The following is a 23,310-nucleotide window of genomic DNA, read 5'->3' as shown; positions in this document are numbered from 1 at the left end:
TTGGCAAGTGAGGATATGTTATCCAATTTGAGTTGAGACTGCACATTATTTAAAGGAATCTATAGCTTTGATGTCAAGATAGTAGTCTGTGTGAAAGAAAAATACACCATCTCTCCTGCCTACATGTGCATATCTATTTGATCCAAAGGATGGAAATCCTTTGCCTCAAATTCAAAAGTGGTTTGTTTGAAATCTGTTGCTGACTTTGGTTGAGGGACCTTGGCCTGCAATAATGTCATATTCATCCTTCCCTTCTCTTTATCATATGCTGAGATGAGTCTATGTTGGATGGAGGAAGATTGCTTCCTGAATTGAGGTGATATATGATCATGAATGGCCTCATTTCTCTACTTAATCTCCTTGTATCTATGAAAAATGTCCACTTGTCTCTGCTCTGTAGATGTTTCTGGTCTTTCAAGGGCAGTAACTGGAATCTCTTTGGTAACTAAGGATGATGGGGATTCTGTGGTACCACTGTCCATCTTGAAAGTATTCAAACCTGAGAGCACAATAGTGCTTTGTGTGTCCTCCAGTGATGTAAATTCTATTTTAGAGCCTAGGCCTACTTTAAGCTATCTATATATATATATATATATATATATATATATATATATATATATATATATATATATATATCAGTCTTTCGGATTAGTCACGTCGTTGGGATTGGGTCGATGTTTCGAACCAGCTAATGTGGTTCATCTTTAGGACAAGGTGAGAAATTAGTAGATATGAGGGAATAAATATCAAGGATGCATCACTACTCAGAGTTAGTCGTTGGAAATTAGCTGTTAAGTAATTTGTTAAATTGTTTAATGATTTAGTTGTTATGGTATAAATAAATATTATGTTTCAATATTATAATTTGATAATATAAATTTAGATGGAAAATAATTGTTGTGTGATAAATAAATATTATATCTCAGCATCCTTGCTACCCGCGCTCTAAGAATTTCTGATAATATCCATCTTGATCAGGAGAAATCTCATCTTCTTGAAGTTTTTCAAAATAATGGGTACAACAGGACCGAGTGCCTCAAGGCCTTTCACAAAGCCAGCAAATTGCCTAGAGAAAAACGTGCCCATGCTGATCCTATTGCCAAGGTTCATCTCCCATATATCCAAGGGACCACGGATAGGATTGCCCATATCCTTAAAAAGATGAATGTCTCTTCTTCTTTCAAACCTCTCCAGACCATTAAAAATTCCTTGAGATCTGTTAAAGACCCTATTGACCCTAAAGACATGAAAGGGGTCTACCTCATTCCCTACTCCTTTGGTATCCCCTACATTGGAGAGACAGGTAGGTTTATTAAACAAAGAATCGGTGAGCATGCAACTGACATTAGACACAATCGCTCTCGCACATCAACCCTTGCTGAGCACTCTGTGAAATCGAAACACCATGTCTGCATTGAAGAATCCAAAGTCATCGCTAGGGTTGACCATTTCCATCACAGGAAACTCAGAGAAGAAATTGAAGTAGAGAGGCATGCCGAAAAGCTCAATAGGGATGATGGTTGGAAAATAAGTAAAAGCTGGATTCGAGCTCTCTCCTCTTGACCCTTCTTCCCTTCCCTCTCCTCTCCCCTTTCCGTTCATGCTGGATCTCCCTTCTCGCCTTCTGGATTTATCCCCCTGGATCCAATATTATTTTTCTTTGTTTGGTAGTGTAGTTTTCCTCCTTCCATATACTGGTTTTATTTTTTCAAAATAATTAATATATTGAATTTAAAATAATAAGAATACCATTCTTTGAATTATAACTGAATACAAAATATTATAATAATAATTATAAATTAATAATTTTAATATGAATACCATCAATACATTATTTAGCAAATCACCAAATTTCAATTATAGTATTTTTATCCTTATAGATATTAAAATAATAAATTAAAATAATTATATTTTATTATTATAGAAATTAATATATTTATTTAAAAGTTTACAATAATAGTTCTAAACTAATGAATCTCTATAATCATAATAATAATAAGAATACCATCAACACATTATTGATTAGATTTAATATTATTATGAGAACTAATAATATTAAATTATTTAATCAATTAGTTATAGATTATTTAACTTATGATTTCTTCATAAAAACTAGTTTCTAATATTATGGATCAAACCCTGACTAACAATATTATTATAATATTTAATACAATATTAAGATGAAAAGAAACACAGAGCCGAAACATGTTTGGATAAAATTTGGACAAAGAGGAGAGAGAGACGACTGACGCTGCTCCCATGGCTGCCTCTGCAAACCATCCTTTCAGCTCAAAAGATGTCGAGGATGTCAATCCAGGCCGGAAATTGATGCATGGCACCCAGATCTACGCCATGACCCTTCACACACCCACATCTGCAAGTTATCTTGCTTTTGGAGGACGGAAGGCTTTGAAAAGTGGAAGAATCAAGAATGATGCAGCATCCATGCACATTGCAGAAGGCGCTAGAGCAAACCACCTTCAACAAAGTGAAGGAATTTCATTCTCACTGAGCAATAACAAATGGAAGCAAAGGAGTGGGGTTTTTGGCAGCATCAGGGCTGGATCTATAGGTATACCCACCAGATCTGCCACTGCAACCCAAGAAAGGCTGCCGTATGGAGACGGGTGTTTCTCTCCCACTGGGGAAAGGCACAAAAACCCTGGATCAGCTCTGGATCTAACAGACCCAGCTCACAATCAACAGATGTGCCAAGATATTGTGAAAAGACTGAGTTTGGTCAAGGCGCTCACTATCAAAGAGGGCACGTGGGTGTACGAAGCCTGTTGTCGTATGGCCATGCGCAGGGTTGACGTGGTTGTGCTCACGGATCACAACGCCCGCTCTGGAAACATAACCAACAAGGATGTGGCAACGAGGGTCAAAGCCGAGGATTTTAAGCCACGCAACACACCGGTGCAGAAAGGATACAGGCGCGATACCGGGTTAGGCGCTGCTAAGGCAGCACCTTGGAAATTGATGGCTGGAAGCAGACATCTACCTTCCACAGTGGGAGGATATATAAGCCCCAGATCTGTCATCATTTCAACAGATCTGGCTTACCAACCAGGGAATCGGTGCATATTCCGCAAGGATGCAGATCCCCTGCCTCCCACCATTCTAAAGAGGGGCTGCATCAAATGGCCGAAAGGGAAAACAACTATTGGCATGGGAGAGCCAAAGCACATAGATTTGACTTTAAATGCAGATCGTCAGCAAAAGGGTCATAGGCACGACACCGGATTAGGCGGAGCAGGAACACAGTCAAATCCTAGGCTACAGGTAACAATAACTCGTTTAAGATTTTATATTAAAACCCCTTGTGGGGAAAACCAGTTTAGTGTGGGGACATGCAGAAAGCACAATCATGCAGTTGAAACAACAAATATGGGTATTGACGGGATACCCTGTTCAGATCCAACATTTGGTCAGTGGTAGGTGGTCCCTCCAGGATAGCAGAGCCCTGAAAAACTATGACATTAGTCTAGAAACAACCATTGTTTTAAACCTTAGGCTGAGAGGAGGGGCTCTACCTCAGGGACAGGCAAGCTCCTCAGGAGCAAACAAGGGGAAAACGACAGCATCTCAGCATCAACCCAAGGGAGGCTCCTCCTACAAAAACATATTACAGGGTAACAAAGATCAAGGGTCCTCTCCAGATCAAGGTGGATATACACCTAGTCCATACATAGTAGATCAGCTAGGGCAAACCCCAGCCCTTAACTTTGATTCTACAGGGCTTGAAGATTTCATTAAGTCCTATGAAACACAGGCCCTAATTTGTTGATTTAACAGTTTTTGGCCAAAGCCAATGGATCTATTTCACTGGATCTTCACTAATTGGACCATGGAATGTGACATACATTTATGCTCCAAGGGGTATTTTATAGTTAGATTCGCATCCACAGAAGTCAGAGATACAATCATTAGTGCTGGGCCTTGGTTTTGGGGAACATCGGGTCTGTTTATGACCCCATGGTTTCTAGATTTTGATCCAAACAAAATGACTGTCTCCAAAATATCGGTCTAGGTCTGCCTATATAACCTCCCCCTTCACTTTTGGAGTGAATGAGTTTTGGAAGGAATTGGGAATAGCATAGGGAAATATATCAAAACAGATCTGGAAAGGATTGATGAAAGGGTCTTCACCTTTGCATGCATTTGTGTGGAAGTAGATCTAAGTAAAGGACTGCCAGAAAATATAAGGCTGATATACAAACAACAAAATTGGCTGCAAGGACTAGACTACGAAACACTGCTTTCAGATGTAGGGTCTGTAGGCTGATGGGACACTTGCAAAGTACTTGTCCAAAAGCCAAGAAAGAAAATAGTAAAAAGAAGCAGAAAGGGAAGCAGAGGAAAGGATGGCAATTTCCCCCTCCTGACTCAGAGGACAAATAATCAGAAGCAGAGGAGGAAGATACCCCACAAAGAATGCTTAGATTTTCCAAGAAAAGGAGACCCAGAAGGAAACCACATCAGACAACACGGCTTCATAGTTCCATTCAAATCAGGCAGAGAAGGCAAGTGAGGATCTGAGTATGGGAGGGATCAAATGGCATCACCACTTAGATACTTCAGACTCAGACAAGGAAACAGTCTCATAGAAAGCAGAAACACAATTAGTCATAGCTTCGATCAAGCCCACTCAAGGAGAGTGGCGCAAGGTTGAAAAGAAAAAGGGGAGAAAAACGTGAGGTGTGAGTCCTCTACTCACTACCGGAACCAGTTTTTCTGTCCTCTTCTCCTTTTTTCTTTCTTTTCTTTCTTTTATTTCTAAATGCACGATAGCTTTGCAATGTTGCATTGTGTGCGAAAGCACTCGAGCCCAATGGGCAACTTATGGAAATGCTTCAATGCATATGCTTGTGTAACTTTTCATTTTTTAAATAAAAGGTTACCGCTTTTTTCCTATGGAAAAATAATATTAAGATTATTATTCCATCTATAATATCGAGATGTTACCGGAAACTCCTGAAGAATTTCCCAGAAACGCGAATCCCTGTTTCCGATACATAAACGGATACGATTCTTGTCCAAAACACTGTAAAAACGTTTTTGTGCCGTTTCAAAAAATCAGAAACTTTAGATTTGGAATTGGATACGTTTCCAAGGGATTTAAATTTTTTTGGATCCGTTTCCGGTAAAACGGATCCACAAAAATTGTGATCAGAATCCACCCTTAAAATGTTAAAAAGCTTGAAAATTTGCATAGCCATAAATAAATAATAAAAATGAAGAAATCAGATTTACAAATAAACTCACTATAAACAGAGTCTCATATAATCTTTTCTAAATCTTTAGAAACAACAACACTCCATATATTTATCAAAAATTCTTACTAAGAAAAAGATAGATGTTCAAAAATGCAAATAAAGGGGTTTGATGAATGTCTTCGTAAAGAGATTTATTTGAGCGATTAATTTTCATTTTGGTTAAGGTTTTGTTAATTGTCATTGATTTTGCTTTTGATTTCATAAATCCCTCCAATATAACAAATCTTCTCTAGCCAATCTTGTGCCTGCATATAGTCACAAGACCAAGCTGACATTGAGAAGATTGAAATGTTCAGATAGGTCTTGATGGAATATCCTAGTGATCCCATGGGCCTTTTAATTGTCATGCAAGGAAGATAGATATCATCTGCCATGCATGACACGTTCTTTGAAGGAGTTGGACTCGAAATCACAAACGATGTTGCATTTCTGATTACATTATTAATGATGATGATAATATGTTGAATGTTATAATAATCACTAATGATGATGACAATTTTTATGCTGAATTGATGATGATGATTTGTTTATGTTGAATTCATGACGATGACTATGCATTTTTAGATATAGATTCTAGATTCTAAAAGATGAATGGTAATATGATATATATATATATATATATATATATATATATATATATATATATATATATATATATATATATATATATATATATATATATATGCATGCCGTTTCCTTGCCGTATCGTATCCTCATATTTTGAAAATTTGTCGTATCCGTTTCAAACCCCGTATCCGTATCCGTTCCCGTATCCGTTTCAGTGCAACTTAGATTTATTTATCACACAACAACTATTTTCCAACTATATTTATATTATCAAATTATAATATCGAAACATAATATTTATTTATTACATAACAACTAAATCATTAAACACTTTAACAAATTACCTAATGGCTAATTTCCAACAACTAACTCTGAGTAGTGATGCATCCTTGCTATTTATTCACTCATATCTACTGATTTTTCACCCTGTCCTGAAGATGAACCACATTAGCTGGTTCGAAACGTCGACCCAATCTCAACGATGTGATTAATTTGAAAGACTGATATATACATTATGGATCACAAAAGTCTTAGATCTAACTTCTTATTATATATTTTGAATTCTTTGGATGAGACTTCGGTGACTGGAGAATCATCCTCTCTTGCTCTCTTATCTGTTTCCTCTTTGGGTATGGGAGTCTCTGAAGTTGTCCAGGAAAGTACCTACTCCTCAACCTCCTGCAATGTATTTTCTACCCAAGTGTGCTGGTTCATATACTTTTCTATTTCAGGCCTTTGATTATGCACATATGGTGTAGGTTTTTGTTCCACTTGCAACTTGGAAATTACCCCAAAGGGGTCATAATACTAAGTGAAACTGAGAGGGAAGTTCATCTATTTCAGCAAGAGGTTTGCTTCCTCTCCTGCTGCTCTACTGTTGTAGATGAAGGGTCCTACCCGTATTTTGATCCGGAAGTGAGATTTCTTCTTGGCTGCCATGAAATGGATATTGTCAGAACGAATTATTTGCCTGATGTATTCCAAGGCAAATATTCTCATTAGAAAATCCCTCGGCAGTTTGTATGGTGGCAGCTTTGAACCATACACTCTAATCTCTGTAAATATCTGGTAAAGGTACCAGTCCCCTATTTTGACATGTTCACTGATTTGTAAAACCTTTTGAATGTCTTCACTAATCCTTGGAACCTGTTGGCCACTTAGAAAACAAGTTGTTGGATACACAAATTGGTTTATGATCTCTGAGAAGTTGAATTCTTGTGATTCTTTTCTGGTTAAGGAGGTATAGAAAACAACTGACTATGGCTCTCCTTGTTGATCAAGCTTCTGCACTGAGAATGTAAACTTATCTGTTTAAAAAAGCATAAACATATACATGATAAATGATGAATATATGAACATTCTTTTAGTTAAAAACTGAAGGAATTGTTCATGAATTACATTTGATAAGAAGTGACCATAGTCAAAGGTGACTGATGGTCCTTCTTCTAAAGAAAGGGTGGATAGAAAGCCTAGAATAGGCTCATCTACCCACTCATCTGAATAATAACCAAGAATGGATGACAAGACATAGATGATCTGTCTTGTCCTTTGAGGGAACATAGAAGAGGGATATGGGGGATTTTTCCTAGGGAATTAAGAGTCTTCAGGGAGGAAGATTTCAAAGATGACAGCTCTCTCAAGGAAAGTTAATTTCTGGTAAATTTCTCTGAGAGCTTCAAGGGAGAAAGAGGTGAGTGAATCGTAGTGGGGAACCTGCAACATTTGATTAATGTTGTGATCTGTGATGGTGAAGAGGATTTCACCATTTGGGGAAATAATTTCCCTCTTGCTTGCAAGGTAAGAGGCTTGGCATCTTAGAAAGAATTTTGGAAAATGATAGGATTGGGGAACAACAAATAGAGGAAGTCTACATTTCCAGAGGTGTATCTCATCGGATTGGTCAAGGAATTCATCCCGAAACCAGCAGCATAACTTGAAAAGGTCGAATTCACACTGTGTTTCGGTGATTTTGTAATCTCTGTCTGTGAGTGGGGTATGGTCTAAGTCGATAGGGGGAGTGAGCATCAGATTGACTACCAGGGTGTCTTTAGGGGCCATGGTAGTTGCAGTATGAAAAGATGAAGGGTGTATAAAAGGAATGAGCAATGCATTCGGTAATTGGCAGGAAGTGACAGTGGAAAACCTTTGTAAATTCACCACAAACAAGCAACTGAAATGCTGGGGTAAGATCATAGCACAGAGGGGTGGGAGAAATATGAATGAGCAAGGGAATAAAGGTGTAATCACAGAGGTGAATTTCATATTTATCAGCCACGAATTTTCCTTAACTGTTGGATTAACGGTCTTTACCTAGCATTAATTCCTGTAATGGCATGGGAAAACGAATAGGGTATTTGTGGAAGTTGCAATGGAAACAGACGTGGTGGTAGGGGATTGGTGGGCGAGTGCCATGGGACCCTTGGCGGGAGTGACATGGGTAAGGGAAGGTGGTGTGACAGGAGTGGTAGCGGAGATGGGACATCGGGGTGACACATGGCAGGAAGTCGGGTAAAGATGGGATGGCAATACCACTTTTGGAGGGGGGGTGCAATGGTATCTGGTTTATGGAGGGGGGTCCAAAATCACATGGTGGTGACACGTAAGGGGGCGGTAAACCTCTTTTTGAAAGCCCCATGTCATGAAATGTCATCGCTTCGGGGACATCCGAAACTTACCATGGGTCTTCGGATTAACGCTATGGGAGATCAGGGGATCGTGAAATGGGAGAAGGTTAACACCGGAGGGCCCCACAATATGTTTCGGGTGCATGAAATATAACCAAAGGTCTAAAAATTAGGACTATGAACCAATTCAAACTTATTACATTAAAAAGATTTATTTTCCTATCTTAATGTTATTCTAATGCAAATGAGGATGCATTTGAGCATGCAAAAACCTATCAATTTTTCCTTTTAAAGAGACAAAGAGTATTTATTTCAACACTAAACTAATATAATCAACTAAATTAATCTAGATTATACAGTTGGATTAACTTTATTCAGCTATTCTACTGGTCTAATCTTAGCCAAGATTAAATTGTTTGGCTAAGTTATTCATTCTAACCTAATTAACATAAATTGAAAACAACTTGGACATGATTAAACTGTATGTCTCAAGCAAAAAGGGATTGTGGCATTTTAAACAAGCTACACACAATTTCACAAGTTTATTCTTTACAAATCCAGAAGGCTAGTAGTGGAACTTATGATAGAATCACTTTCATGTTTATTCACTTTTTGTGGGGTTCATTTATCATTCCTTTTCTTTTCCTCTTTTTTTCTATTTTTAGTATTTATACCCTCTTTTCATTTTTTATTTTAATTTTTCTATCCTTTTTTGTTAATCATTTGTAGAAAGATATATTATTAACAATCTGAAATATTGAAAGAAAATACTCAATGATCAATTGATCCTATAAATTATAGGACCCTAACAGTGGCTTCAGCTAGGGATAGAAATTCCTGGTGAAGTGTCAAGAACACCGTAGACCAGTAGCCTTGAATCCTCATCTTCAATATTTACTGCATCTGTTTTTTTTTTTTTTATGTAGTTATGGTTGCAAAATGTCTCAAAGCTCGGGGCCTTATCCATGGGCTTCAACTTTCACACATTAGCTAGCCATTCCTAACAATACAAAAGTAAATGGTATCAACAAGGAGTGTGATAAAAAAAAATTGTTAGTACTCAAAAACATAATGCTTGAGCATCCTGCCATTGATAGGTCCTCCATGTATTTATGTTCCATCTATTTCCTTCAGAAAAAATGCACTGTTACCTTGGTAAGAATCAATAATGTAAGGTCACATCCACAAGTTGTTGAATTTACCAGGCTTTCCTTTTTCTTCCCTTCTAGAATCCCCTTTCAGAACATGATTGCCGATCGGAAAGTCATCAACTTTTTCCCTTCGGTCAAATGTTTTCTTGATGCTATCTTAGATCAAATGAGTTATATTATGAACTTCTTCTCTTGTCTAATGCAAATGGATGGTCTAGTTTATTCTCCTATGTAAATCATTTGGTTCCACCTCCAATTCTTGCATCATCTTTAAAACAAGAATTCCCAATGAGGTTGGAAAAACAACATCTATCCCATAAACTAACTGATATGGAGACATGCCTATTGACTTTTTGGTAGTAAGCATGTCTGCCCATAATGCATTAACCAGCTTGATATGCCATGATTTTTTATTGTCCTGCAACAAATTTTTAATAACGTTAACTAAACTTTTATTGGAGGATTCTTCCAGTCCATTTCCCTAAGGGTAATAGGTTGTATAATGTCCCAATGTTATTTGATATTTGTTGCAAAAATCTAGCATCCTTTTTTACCTGAAAGTTACATCATTGTCAGTAATAATTTTCCTAGGGCAGTCAAATCTAGCAAGGATATTTCTCTCTCGGAACTTCACGATAATAGTAACAAAAACTTGTCTCTTAGGTATGGCTTCTATCCATTTTGTAAAGTAATCAGTGGCTATCAGAATCCACTTGTGTTGGGTAGATGAGGCAGGGTGGATTTATCCTATGAAGTCAAGGCCCCGTTGTTGGAAAGGGGTTTCAACAGATATAGGCCTCAAGAGTAAAGGAAAAAGTTTATTTTTATCTTCGAATATTTGGAAGTTGTGGCATGAAGTAACCTTATTTTGGATATCATAAAATAGAGTGGGCTGGTAAAAACCTACCCTCAGAATCTTTGCAGTAGTCTTCCAATACATGTGTCCATCGCAGTCTCCTTCATGGACTCTTGCATGACTTTAGCTGCTTCATTTTCCAGCAAACAGTTTAGTAAAACACCAGCAGCATCTTTCCAATATAGATTTTCATTCAAAATACAAAACTTAACAGCTTTAAGTTTGATAAATCTAGCCTTTGTTTTAGTTAAACTAGGAGGAGCTTGTAAATTATGTAGAACATAAATAATTCTTGCATACCAGGGAGAGGTAGCAAAAGCTTCTGCTATCATTGGAGTCGCCAACTCATCTAGCTCATTAAATATTGCCAGAAAAATTATATTTAAAGCATTCAAGTTAGATTCTGCCATTAATTTTTCTAACCCTTGACCTTTGATGAGTTAAGTGGGTTGGATTTCAATATCGTATTCTAATATAATAGCAATCCACTTACCCCTTTTACGATTTGTATCATTTTGAGTCAATATATCTTTAACTATTGCACTTGGAACAAAAGAAATTATGCATGAATGAAGAATATACACTCTAAAATATTTTATGGCCTTTACGAGGGAAAAATCTTACTTTTCCATAATATCATATTTCAATGTTGAATCTCTCAAAGCTTTGTTGAAGAAAGAAATGGGCTTTTCATGGCCCTCATCATTCTTTTGTAGGAGAACTGCAACAATGGTGTATTCTAAATCAAATGAAAAAATTAGAAAATATTTAGTAAAATCTAGACTAATTAACACAAGTGCCTGATTTAAAGCTTTCTTTACATTGTTAAATGATTTTCTTACTTCCATGTTCCATTTCACCTCAGTATTTTTCTTTAGCATATTGGTTATATTCTTTAAAAGTTCAGCTAAATTCAGAATGAGTCTCCTTAGAAAATTTATTTGCCCAATAAATATTGAACTTCCTTTATATTCCTGGGGGGATTAATTTTGAGTATAGATTCGATTCTACTCGAATCTATCTTGATTCCTTCTTTCGAAATTATGTGTCCCAACAATTTTCCTTCTTTCAAACCGAATAATGTTTTTTTGGGGTTGAGGGAAATGCCAAATTTCTAACACTTTTCAAAAACTCTTCTCAGGTGATTTAAGTGTTCCTCATTATTTTCGAAAGAATAGTAATGTCATCTAGATATATAACTATGAAATGACCCATTTCATCAGCAAAATTAAAATCCGTGGCTCTCTGAAAAGTTGCTCCAACATTTATTAGACCAAAAGGAATTTTCACATACATGAAAGTGCTCCAAGGTGTAGTAAACGTTGTTTTCTCTTGATCGTCTAGGTGTACTAAGACTTGGTTATAACTAGAAAAGTCATCCAACATGGAAATCCTGCTGGATCCAATTACCTTCTGTAGGATGTGGTCCATCTTAGGCAGAGGGTAATTGTCTTTTAGAGAGGCCTTATTTAAATTCTGGAAATCAATGCAGAGCCTCATTTCACCAGTCTTTTTTCGTGTGGGAATCAAATTGGACACACATTTGGAATATCTCAGAGGTACTATAATTTTTGCATCATACATTATTTTTACCTTTTTTTTTTCAGCCAGAGGCATAAGCATTGGATTAATCCTCCTTAATTTTTGTTTAAAGGGTTTATGATCTTCTTTCAATGGAATTTTGTGTTGTATGATACTGGTGTCATAGGATTTTAGGTCCTCATAACTCCAGGCAAAAACATCAATGAATTATTTGAAAAATTTAATGTACTTCAACTTTTTAGTTGGGGGTAAGGATTTGGACAGTTTGATCATTTTGGGTTGAAGTTCAGTCCCAATGTTATGTTCCTCAACACCAGCTCCAGTGGGTTCAATTTTTGGCTTCTTAGCTACATCATTGAAATCAAATAAATCTTCTAATGGAACAAGCCCTCTAGGTAGGATGTTGTCTTTCAGTTGCAAAATATTTGTTTCTTGCTTTTCTTCATCTATTTCATGCAATTCTAATTTATTTACACTAGTATGTACAATATCTTCTATATCAAATTTTACATCTATATTAGTATCTTCAAATTCATCTTTAGACTGCAAAAAGTTTTCAATATGAGCATCATCTCCAAAAACCTGCCAGTATCTAATGTTATCAGGTACAATAGGTCTATTCTTCACTTTGACAGTATATGGATGAGTAGGACAAAATGGTAATTTACAAGTACTTGCCGAAGTAGCAAGACCATCAGGAAGTATATTTTTATCTCTTGAAACCGTAGACAAACTATATTAAGTGAAAGAATCTAGAAAGTCTAACACAACATTTCTATAGGCTCTCATCCTAGGATGTTTTGCAGAGTATTCTCCTTTGATTTGTTTTATCAATAAATCAGAATCTCCATGAATGGCAATCTGATTAGCACCAAGTTTCTTCCATAGTTGCAAACCTAAGATTAAGGCTTCGTACTCTGCAACATTATTAGAACACTGAAAATTTAATTTGTAGGAGTGACCTTCTGAGTGATGAGTATATGAATTAGAAACCCATACACCAACATTCTTTCCTCACTTATCCATCAAAACTCAAATTCCATAAAACTTTATCTAAATTATCCTACTCAATGATTAATGTTTGACCATCAACATTGAAACAAAAAGCAGTATTATGATTTTGAATTTGTTCTTGTGTGCTTACATCATTGTAGAGGATAAATGAGTCCAAATCAGAATGAACATAATATATACGATAATTTTTAGGCCTATCTTGAGTGGTGACCATGAATTTCATGAGTTTCTCTCTATAGAGTCTTTTGTTCTGACCAAATACAAGGATTGTTGTGTAGGAAATATCCATCTGTAGGTTTCCTTGGAGTTTGACTCCCCATGAAAGGGAAACCAACATTCCATATTTTGGTGGGATATCGACAACAACTATGTCCATAAGTACACTTTTGGCAGGTATTTGGACTAAATTTACACATAGATCTTTTATAAGCCCAAGGCACTTAACTTGACTAGAATCAAATGAGTACAGGTCTTTATACCTTCTGGTAATATCTAATCCCAACTTTTCCATAATTACTTTTATCATAATATTGTGGGAGGCCCCTGAGTCAAACATAGCGTTGTGTAAGACTTTCTCATGAATAGTTAGGCTAACATAAAAGGGAGGTACATCTCCCTCTTGAAGTTTTCCATCAACTTCTGGTCCAAATAGTAATTCAAGTTGATCATCTGATACATTAACTGTATCAATGTTTTCTCCTATGCTCAATGCTTTCATTACCTGGGATCTATAAGCAGTTTTATTCATCAATTCTATCAAAGGAATGGGGATTTTGAGTTTTTCCAATTCATTTTCTATATTAAATTATATATGTGATTTATTTGAATTGGAAGCTTCTTGTTTATCAGCCACATGTTGTTGGGGTATATATCTTGGTTGGATGGTAGAAGGATCATTGGTTTGAATTGTTTTGGATGTAGTATCAGGTTTTTTCTGGATTAGAACATCATTATTCTTTCTAGTAAGAATCTCAACACTCTCTTTGGAAGGTTTTTAAACTGGTTTCTTTGGTGTAGTATCTGGTGTTTTCCTACTCCTAGGGTTGTATTGTTTATGGACTTCCATAATAGCATTCTCAAAATATTTCTTGTAATCCTCTATTTCTTCAGGTTCTATTTCATTTTTGGATAACAATAAAAGGTCTTGATCTTCCTCAATAAGAAAAATATAGTCATTATCATTTACTCCTAATAAATTTATTTGAGTATTCTTTGTATCATCAGCTACTTCAGCATCCTCGTATATATAATTTTATGGGAAAGGAGGTATTACCTACTGGTCTGGACCTTTTGCGTCCCTTTGTTTTATCTGGGGTTGATTTCTTTGATAGTTTGGATTCCTTATTTTCCCAGTTTGATTTTCTCTCTTAGGATCCCTATCAGCTATATTGATTCTATCCATCATTTTCTCTATTTTTCTTAGTAGACTGTCTAATTTATAATCAATAGAAACAGAAGATGAAGGTTCCTCTTTTATTATTACTCTTTTTTTAGCTTTTAACTTAGCTTAGTTAGCTAATAAATTAGCCTATACTTTAACTGTGTTTTCTTGCATCTCCTTTAAGGTTGAGGGATCTCTTTCTCTCAGTTGATAGGTAATATCAACATTGAAACCTTCTAGGAAATGTATCAAGGCCAAGCCTGGGGGTGGTTTAATGGAAAGGGGAATTGCATTGTAAACCCTATTGAATCTGTCACAGTAATCTTCTACAGTTTCATTTGGACATCTCTTAAGGTTTTTATAATCATTAAGGATCTAAAAAAGGACTCTTTTTAATTTCCCACCTAGTTAGGAAAGATTCGTGAAAAACAACAAGGTCAGTTATACTATCTGCTACTAAGTTTTTAAACCACTTTCTGAATTTTCCACCTAAGCTCTGAGAAAACAGCCTTAGTTTTACATCATTGACATCTACTTCATGAAGATCGAAAAATTCATTCATCCTATCTATGTGTTGTTGTGCAGTGACAGAAATATTACCATCAAATTGGGGAATCCAAGTTTGATAGTCCTGGGGCATATCATGCAATTAAGTAGGTAAAACCAGGGGTGCATAGCGAGAAACCATGATATTTGGTTTTAAAGGAGGAGAAGATATATGATTTGTGGGAATTAATTGAGTAACTACTTGTGATACTACTGGATAAGTAGTAGAAATTATAGAAGAGGTAGGGCCAACTGATGTTGGATGAACTGATTGCCAAGATGAAGAAGATGCTGCAATAGTAAGAGTAGAGAGCTCAACAGACTATTGTATGTAAGCTTGGTGTACAACCTGATCAAGGGTTGAAACAAGATCTTGCATTTTGTCAAACTCTTGAAGGGCTTGTGGATATCAATCGGGTTCAACAGATGGTTTTATTGGCTTATATGGTTGATGAATGGCTTCATCAACCACTGCCTGATCAACAAAATATTCAGACTTAGTCCCGAAAAGATTGTGTTCACAAGGAAGTTTGAATTGAATATCTTGAATAGTGTCAAGGTTCTCAGGAAGAGAATTTGTTATGAAACCAACTCAAGAAAAGATAGAAAAGATAGATCAACGCCTTAGAATTCAGCCTCTTCGAGGGGGCAACCTCCTTTACATTACATAAATGAACAATTCTTGGATGATTCAAATGACAAAACCTCCTTTCTATATATAGGAGTCTATGGAGTCACAATATAATCCAGCCGACCTAACAATAATAATATAAAGCCACAAAAATAACAATAGAGGGATTCTATGGGCACATTAATAACAATATGGGGGCAATGGGGGCACAATAATATAAATAAGGGGTATAAATACAATAGTAATGGGGTAATTACTAGTATTATAGGGACCCAACATGCCCCTCTCCCTCAAAAAAGTGTTGTCCTCAACGCTTGAGTAGTTTTGGATACTTCTGCATAAAATTCTCATCCTCCCATGTGGAATCTTCAGCGGATAAGTTCTTCCACTTGATAAGGTACTCTGAAATTGATCGATTTCGTAACTGTCGAGTTCTTGTTTCTATAACTGCTTCCGGTTCCAATATAATTTTTCCTTCCTCGTCAAGTTCTGGAAATATTGTTTGAACTGGGAGCTTGTTGCCTATAACCTTCTTTAAGCATGAAACATGGAAAACTGGGTGCAATCGAGACGCTGCAGGAAGCTCCAATTTGTATGCCATAGTACCAATCTTTTGCAACACCTTGTACGGACCATAATACTTTGGTGATAATTTATTATCCTTCTTAGCTTGCTTGAGGGACATTTGCTTATATGGTTTTAGCCGTAGGAATACCCAATCACCTACATCAAAACTTCTTTCACTGCGATGTTGATCTGCCTATTGTTTCATTCTATTCTGTGCCAACACGAGGTTATCCTTTAAGAGTTGGAGGACTTGTTGTTGATGTTCGATGTGATGTTCCACTGCCTGAACCTTAGAATTTTCTCTTAAATATGATGTGATGGATGGTGGTTGATACCCATAAAGTGCCATAAATGGGGTCATTTTTGTTGCTGTATGAAAGGAAGTGTTATACCACCATTCAGCCAGAGGCAACCATTTGACCCATTGTGTCTGTTTATCAGATACAAAGCAACGAAGATATCCTTCCAAACAATTGTTTACTATCTCAGTTTGCCCATCAGATTGAGGATGATAAGATGAGCTATGAGCTAACTGAGTACCAAGACAAGAAAATAATTGTGTCCAAAAATTTCCAGTGAAAATGGGATCTCTGTCACTTACAATAATCTTTGGGTTTCCATGTAGCTTTTGAATTGTTTCCATAAATGCAGTAGAAACTGTACTGGCTTTAAATGGATGTGATAATGCACAAAAGTGTGCATACTTGGTAAGTCTGTCAACTACCACCATGATGACACTCTTTCCCTCAGACTTGGGTAAACCTGTGATAAAATCCATTGAATCCTCCTCCCAACGTTGGCTTGGAATGGATAAAGGTTGTAATAGACCCGGTGTCTTAATTGTTTCAACTTTATTTTGTTGGCAAACCAAACATTCTGCCACAAACTTTTGAATATCTGATTTAAGGCCATCCCAAAAAAATTCCTTCTTAACCCTGTGGTAAGTTTTTAAAAATCCTGAGTGCCCTCCTAAGGGAGAAGTGTGCAATTCCATAAGAATCTTTTGTTTTAGCTGGGAATTCTTACAGAGGTATAAGCGATCTTTGTACCATAACGAATCATTTTTCCAGCTAAATGTATCAGTCGTACTGGAATCTTGTTGTAGCTTTCGAATAAGTGCCCACACTTCTTCGTCATTCTTCCATTCCTCCCTTGCTTCATTTATCCAATCTGGTTGGATAATAGAAATAGCGCACAACAATGCTTCCACATCCTCATCCTTCTTGAGAGTGCATCTGCCACCACATTTTGCTTCCCTTTTTTGTAGATGATTTCAAAGTCATAACCCAACATCTTTGTGACCCACTTTTGTTGCTCTTCAGAGGATAATCTTTGTTCTAAAAAGTATTTAAGGCTATCATGATCCGTTTTTACCTTGAAGTGTCTTCCCATTAGGTAGGGTCGCCATTTCTTAAGTGCATGGAGTATTGCCAACATTTCCTTCTCATAAATAGCTTTGCTTAAAAACTTTCCCTTGATTGGACGACTTTCAAAAGCAATGGGTCTTTCATCTTGCATTAGAACAACACCAATTCCATTTCCTGAAGCATCACATTCCACAATAAAGGTTTTTGTGAAGTCTGGTGTAGCTAAGACTGGTGCTTGGCACATTGCCTCTTTAAGATGTTCAAAGGCCTTTGTTGCTTCTGGAGTCCATGAAAATGCATCTTTCTTCAATAATGTTGTTAGAGGTGCTGCTATTCTCCCATAATTCTTAACAAACTTGCGATAATACCCTGTCAACCCAAGAAATCCTCGCAAATGCTTTATGGATGTGGGGATTTTCCATTCCTTAATGGCTTTAATTTTGCTAGGGTCTACCTTAACTCCTTCATGAGATACAATATGACCCAAATATTCCACCTCCTGGACTCCAAAGAAACATTTGGATCTTTTTGCATATAATTGTTTCTCCTCCAATAGTTGTAGCACCCTGTCAACATGTTCAACATGATCCTTCCAAGACTTGCTGTAGATTAGTATATCATCAAAAAATACTAACACAAATTTTCTAAGGAATGGTTTGAAAATTGAATTCATCAAACCTTGAAATGTTGAAGGTGCATTGGTAAGGCCAAAAGGCATGACCAAAAATTCATAATGACCCTCATGAGTTCTAAATTCCATTTTCGGAATGTCTTCAATCTTCATTCTGATTTGATGATATCCTGAACGAAGATCCAACTTGGTGAAGTAAATTGATCCATGCAATTCATCCAGTAATTCATCAATGACAGGAATGGGGAACTTATCTTTAATAGTGAGCTTGTTGAGCTCCCTATAATCTGGACACATGCGCCATGATCCATCCTTCTTGTGCACCAATACTACTGGAGCAGAGAAAGAACTTTGACTCGGTTGAATTATACCAGCCTCTAGCATTTCTGCAACCATACGTTCAATTTCACTTTTTTGGACATAGGGATATCTGTACGGCCTGATGTTTGGAGGAACACTTCCTGGAATCAGATGAATAGCATGATCATGATCACGAATAGGTGGGAGACCTTTGGGAGTCTCAAATACCTTGGAATGATTGTCCAGGACTTTTTGGAGATCTGGAGAAATAGATGATTCTAATGTGGAAACATCTAGCGAACATAATTGTGCAATTACACCCTTTGCTCCTTTTTTAGAAGCTTTGTCATACCATTAGAGCTGATTATCTTTCCTGGTTTCCCTGCAATACCCCTTAATTCAACTTCCTTTCCTTCCACAGAAAATTTGATGAAAAGTTCTTGAAAATTAAAAGCTATTGTACCCAAGGATTGTAGCCATTGGACTCCTAGTACAACATCAGCACCTCCCATTGGAATGGAAAGCATTGGGCTAGTCAATACATATTCTCCCATGGATAGCTTGATATTATGGCACTTTCCAGAGCAATTTATTGTTCCTCCATTTGCAATCATCACTTGACACTCTGGTGCTGGATATAGGAAGCAATTCAATTCTTTTGCTACCTTACAATGAATAAAATTGTGGGTGCTTCCTGAATCAATCAACACTATTACCTTTTTCTTCTTGATTTGTCCTTCTATCTTGATGGTTTGAGGAGTGGTAATTCCCGCCAATGCATTACAAGATATGGTCAGATTTATTTGTTCTTCATCTAGGCTTTGTTCCTGGAGTATATCCTCTTCTTTTGACCTTTCTTGCTCCTTTTCTTCTTCCTCTTCACAATCTATGTAGAATAATTTCTTCTCAGCACACTTATGACCTTTAGTGTATTTGCTATCACAACTGTAACAAAGCCCTTTTGCTCTTTTTTCTTCCAATTGTTGTGGTGTCAACCTTATAGGTTGTGGAAGACTAGGGGCAACAACACTTCCGTCTTTATAGTTGTGAGTGGTATGCTTCCTGGTTGCCATAATTTTGCTTTCCATTTTTCTTGCTAACCTGAATGCCTTCTCTAATGAATCAGGTTCCCAAAGGCGAACATCATGTTGGATATTATCCTTTAAAGACCCTATGAACACATCAATCCTATGCTCCTCTGGAATATCTTTTACCCTTATGTTCAATTTTTGGAACTCCTCAATGTGCTCCATTATTGAACCCTTTTGTTTGAGACTTATCAATTGGCTAAAAAAAGTGTTGCTTTTTGTATCCTCATAATGTGCTATCAATTCTTTCGTAAAAATTGCCCAAGTGATAAATTTTTTACGAGAACAAAGCCATTGATACCATACAAATTGATTTGGTTCCAAATATAAAGTTGCCATACGTACCTTTTGTGTGTTTTGCACATTATTGAGATCGAAGAACTGCTCCATCTGTAATATCCATGTGGCGGAATCCTTGCCATCAAACTTCCTCATATCGATTTTTGGAATATGGTGGGTCTTCGATCCAACATTAGAGTCTATGGAATCATGATTAACATTTCTTTTGTTCACATCATGAGTTTCCTTTACAACCTTTTCACTATTAGTAAGTATTTCTTGTAGAAAATTTGTCAAATCTGTCTTCAAATCTGCCATGTCTGTCTTCAAATCTATCCTCAAATCTGTCTTCAGATCATCCATCTTAGCTTCCATTCCCTTTATCTTAGATTCCACGCCATTTATCTTAGCATCTGTTAGCTTTTGTGAGCGTGACATTTGTTGCACTTGTTCTTGTAATTTTGATATATCATGTAGCATTTCTTCCTCTTCTTCATGAGTCATGCTAGAGCTTTCATGTTCCTTACTAGGTGTTTGCATTTTATTTCCTCGGGGCATCAGTTACCGATAATAATGCTTTATTATGCCCTTTGAATTCCTTCAAACCAAGCTTATGCAAAAATAAAAAATAAAAACTACACACCTTTTTTTTTTACTTTGTAGAAGCCTGATATTGAATCTGATGTATCTCTGCAATTTCGAATCATCCAGTTTTGAAATTGTGACTTGTAGTAGCCTTCTATGTCCTCTTTCTAATTCCACTAGTCTGATCCAAATTGGATTCTCCAAGAAAGCGTTATGCACAATCTCCCGCAGTGACCTGATTATAGACTAGTTCAGTAGAGCGAACTTGTATGAAGTGCCACGTGTCACTGTTTCAACCTTTGACTATGAAAAATATATAAACGAAAACTACAATCCGTCCTCTTTCTGTACCTTCTTACGAAATTTCAATCCGATGCTCAGAAAGAAAGTTATGACGATTTTCCCCAGGTCACCTGTTTTGAGTGTAATTCAGGAGTCTGCAAAAAGACCAACTTCCTGAGATCATATCTCCGAAAATATCGCGCAAAAAGATCTGAAATTCGGACCCAAGGTTCAGCGCGATTTCTTCTCACATGATTTTTTTTGCGACTTCTGAAACGTCACAGAAAAAAACGTTATAGTGAAAATTCCACGATGACCTATTTGGAGCAGTGAAACCCTAGAATCCAAAGCTCTGATACAAAATGTTATGAAACCAGCTCAAGAAAAGATAGAAAAGATAGATCAACGCCTTAGAATTCAGCCTCTTCGAGGGGGCAACCTCCTTTACATTACATAAATGAACAATTCCTGGATGATTCAAATGACAAAACCTCCTTTCTATATATAGGAGTCTATGGAGTCACAATATAATCCAGCGACATAACAATAATAATATAAAGCCACAAAAATGACAATAGAGGGATTCTATGGGCACATTAATAACAATATGGGGGTAATGGGGGCACAATAATATAAATAAGGGGTATAAATACAATAGTAATGGGGTAATTACTAGTATTATAGGGACCCAACAGAATTGGCCCTTGAAAAGGGGCTATTTCTTCCTTGGCTTTCAACTAAACTTCTCCTTCTGATTATTCTTTTAGGATTGTCTAAAATTTTGAGTGGGTCTAGATCAGGATTGGCTTGAGTATAAATCCTTTTTGGAGCCAGATCTTTAAAAGTAAAAGCAACATCTAATCCTTTCTTTCCAATGTGTTGATCATTAAATTTCTTGAAATAAGGATACAGAAACTAGGGAAATAATCTTATGATGATGAAATGAAGGATTATTTTTAAATCACCAGTATGGTTGCCAAAATCTTAGCACTCAGTAATTTTATGAGGTTACAGAATAAAATCACAAAGGTAACCACAAACCAACTTTGAAATTTGGGATCTAGCCTTGCCAACTTCAGAGAGGGCTCTCTCTATAAGATTTAACGTTGTTGGATTGAATATTAGGCTAGATATGAAGTTTAAGGTTTGTTTTGTATTTGAATGGTTGGTTGATAACTAGATTACCATTGGGCTATGGAGTTTGTTACACAAAATATGGATTGACTGCAGTGTCTACAGATAGATCTCAAAGGGCAGGGTAGCCAAATTGAATGGATTCTTTAAAGTCTGTGAAATGGAGAAGGAAGAATAGATTTAAGGTTCACTTTAGATGTAGAGAATTGTTACTTGAATTCTATATTTAAAGATTAGAAGAAAACATTGAAATTATTCGTAGCAGGGTGCAGAGTGTATATTTAAACAAATTATGACGTTTACTTATCTATTGAATAATTTGAATTTGGAAACAAATATGTGCTATAGAGAAAGAAATATAAACACATAAGACAATAGATGCACTTCACCAACAATTTGAAAAAATAATCCTGTGAAAGAGGTTTTGTATTACTGGTAAATCTGTTGATGCTTCAACAATATACAATAGTATTTTCTGTTAAAAAACCAACCTCTATGACTTCAACAATTGAAGTATTTATAACTAATTTACAAAAAGTATCCTGTCAGGAGGATGAGGATGTATTTGCAAAATAATAGGACTGAATTAATCTAACTTATTACAATAATATTAGGGAAATTGAATTGTCTGAAGTGGTGGCACTGAAATGAGGGAATAGCTGGTTGTCTTGGACTGAAATTATGTATGTGATGTAATGTTGAGTTGTGCCACCGAAATTATATTTTACTTTAGTAACTCACAAAGTTTATCCCAACATTGTTCGCTTGGGATATTCATCTTCATCAACTTCCTGTACACTTCGTCGACTTCAGTATACTTGGAAAATGTCGGTTGGGTGATGGACAAGTTCAGAATTGCATACTGAATGTTAAGATCATATGATAGTGCTTCAAAAAACGCCTTTCTTGTCATACTGCATCTTCCAGCTATAATCTTTTAACTATATCTTGCCTTGTTCATAACTTTCTCACTGTAATCTGGTCACGTGCTGAGCTTGTCGTTAATCACTAACATGTTTGGAAGTCCTTGCTTATAGAGAGGCTCCAACTTGGCAAAGAATATCCGTATACATTTGTTCATATTTCAACCCTTCTCTTCAAGTTGTCTCATCATATTCCTTTTATTCAACACTTTCCTGACTTGCGAAATTGTTTAAGTCATGTCTTCAATTTCTAACTCTTCCAATTCTTGATTGTTCTTGGAATTTAGAAATTTAATAAGCTTAGTGGTTTCATTTGGTTTATATCCTAGCTACTTCCTGACTTGCTCAATGGCTTCATTTGACTGTTCAATTAGCTCCTATTGTTCAAAAATGATTTGGATTGAAGGCCAAATTTCTCCCATGTCTCCATTAATCCTTTTCCAAATATTTTCCTTCACCTGTGCCAATGTATTTCCCATGGAACAATATTTTTCAGTTTTCTGCAATCTTTAGGATAATGTCTGGGGCTTCTATGTTTCTTTCAAGTAAGCATTTCCAAACCTTGT

This window comes from Pinus tabuliformis, chromosome 9 (genome assembly GCF_031772625.1).
Source record: "Pinus tabuliformis cultivar Carrire ecotype Pingquan chromosome 9, CPIR1, whole genome shotgun sequence".
Taxonomy (NCBI): Eukaryota; Viridiplantae; Streptophyta; class Pinopsida; order Pinales; family Pinaceae; genus Pinus; species Pinus tabuliformis.
Note: the sequence above shows the minus strand (reverse complement) of the source record.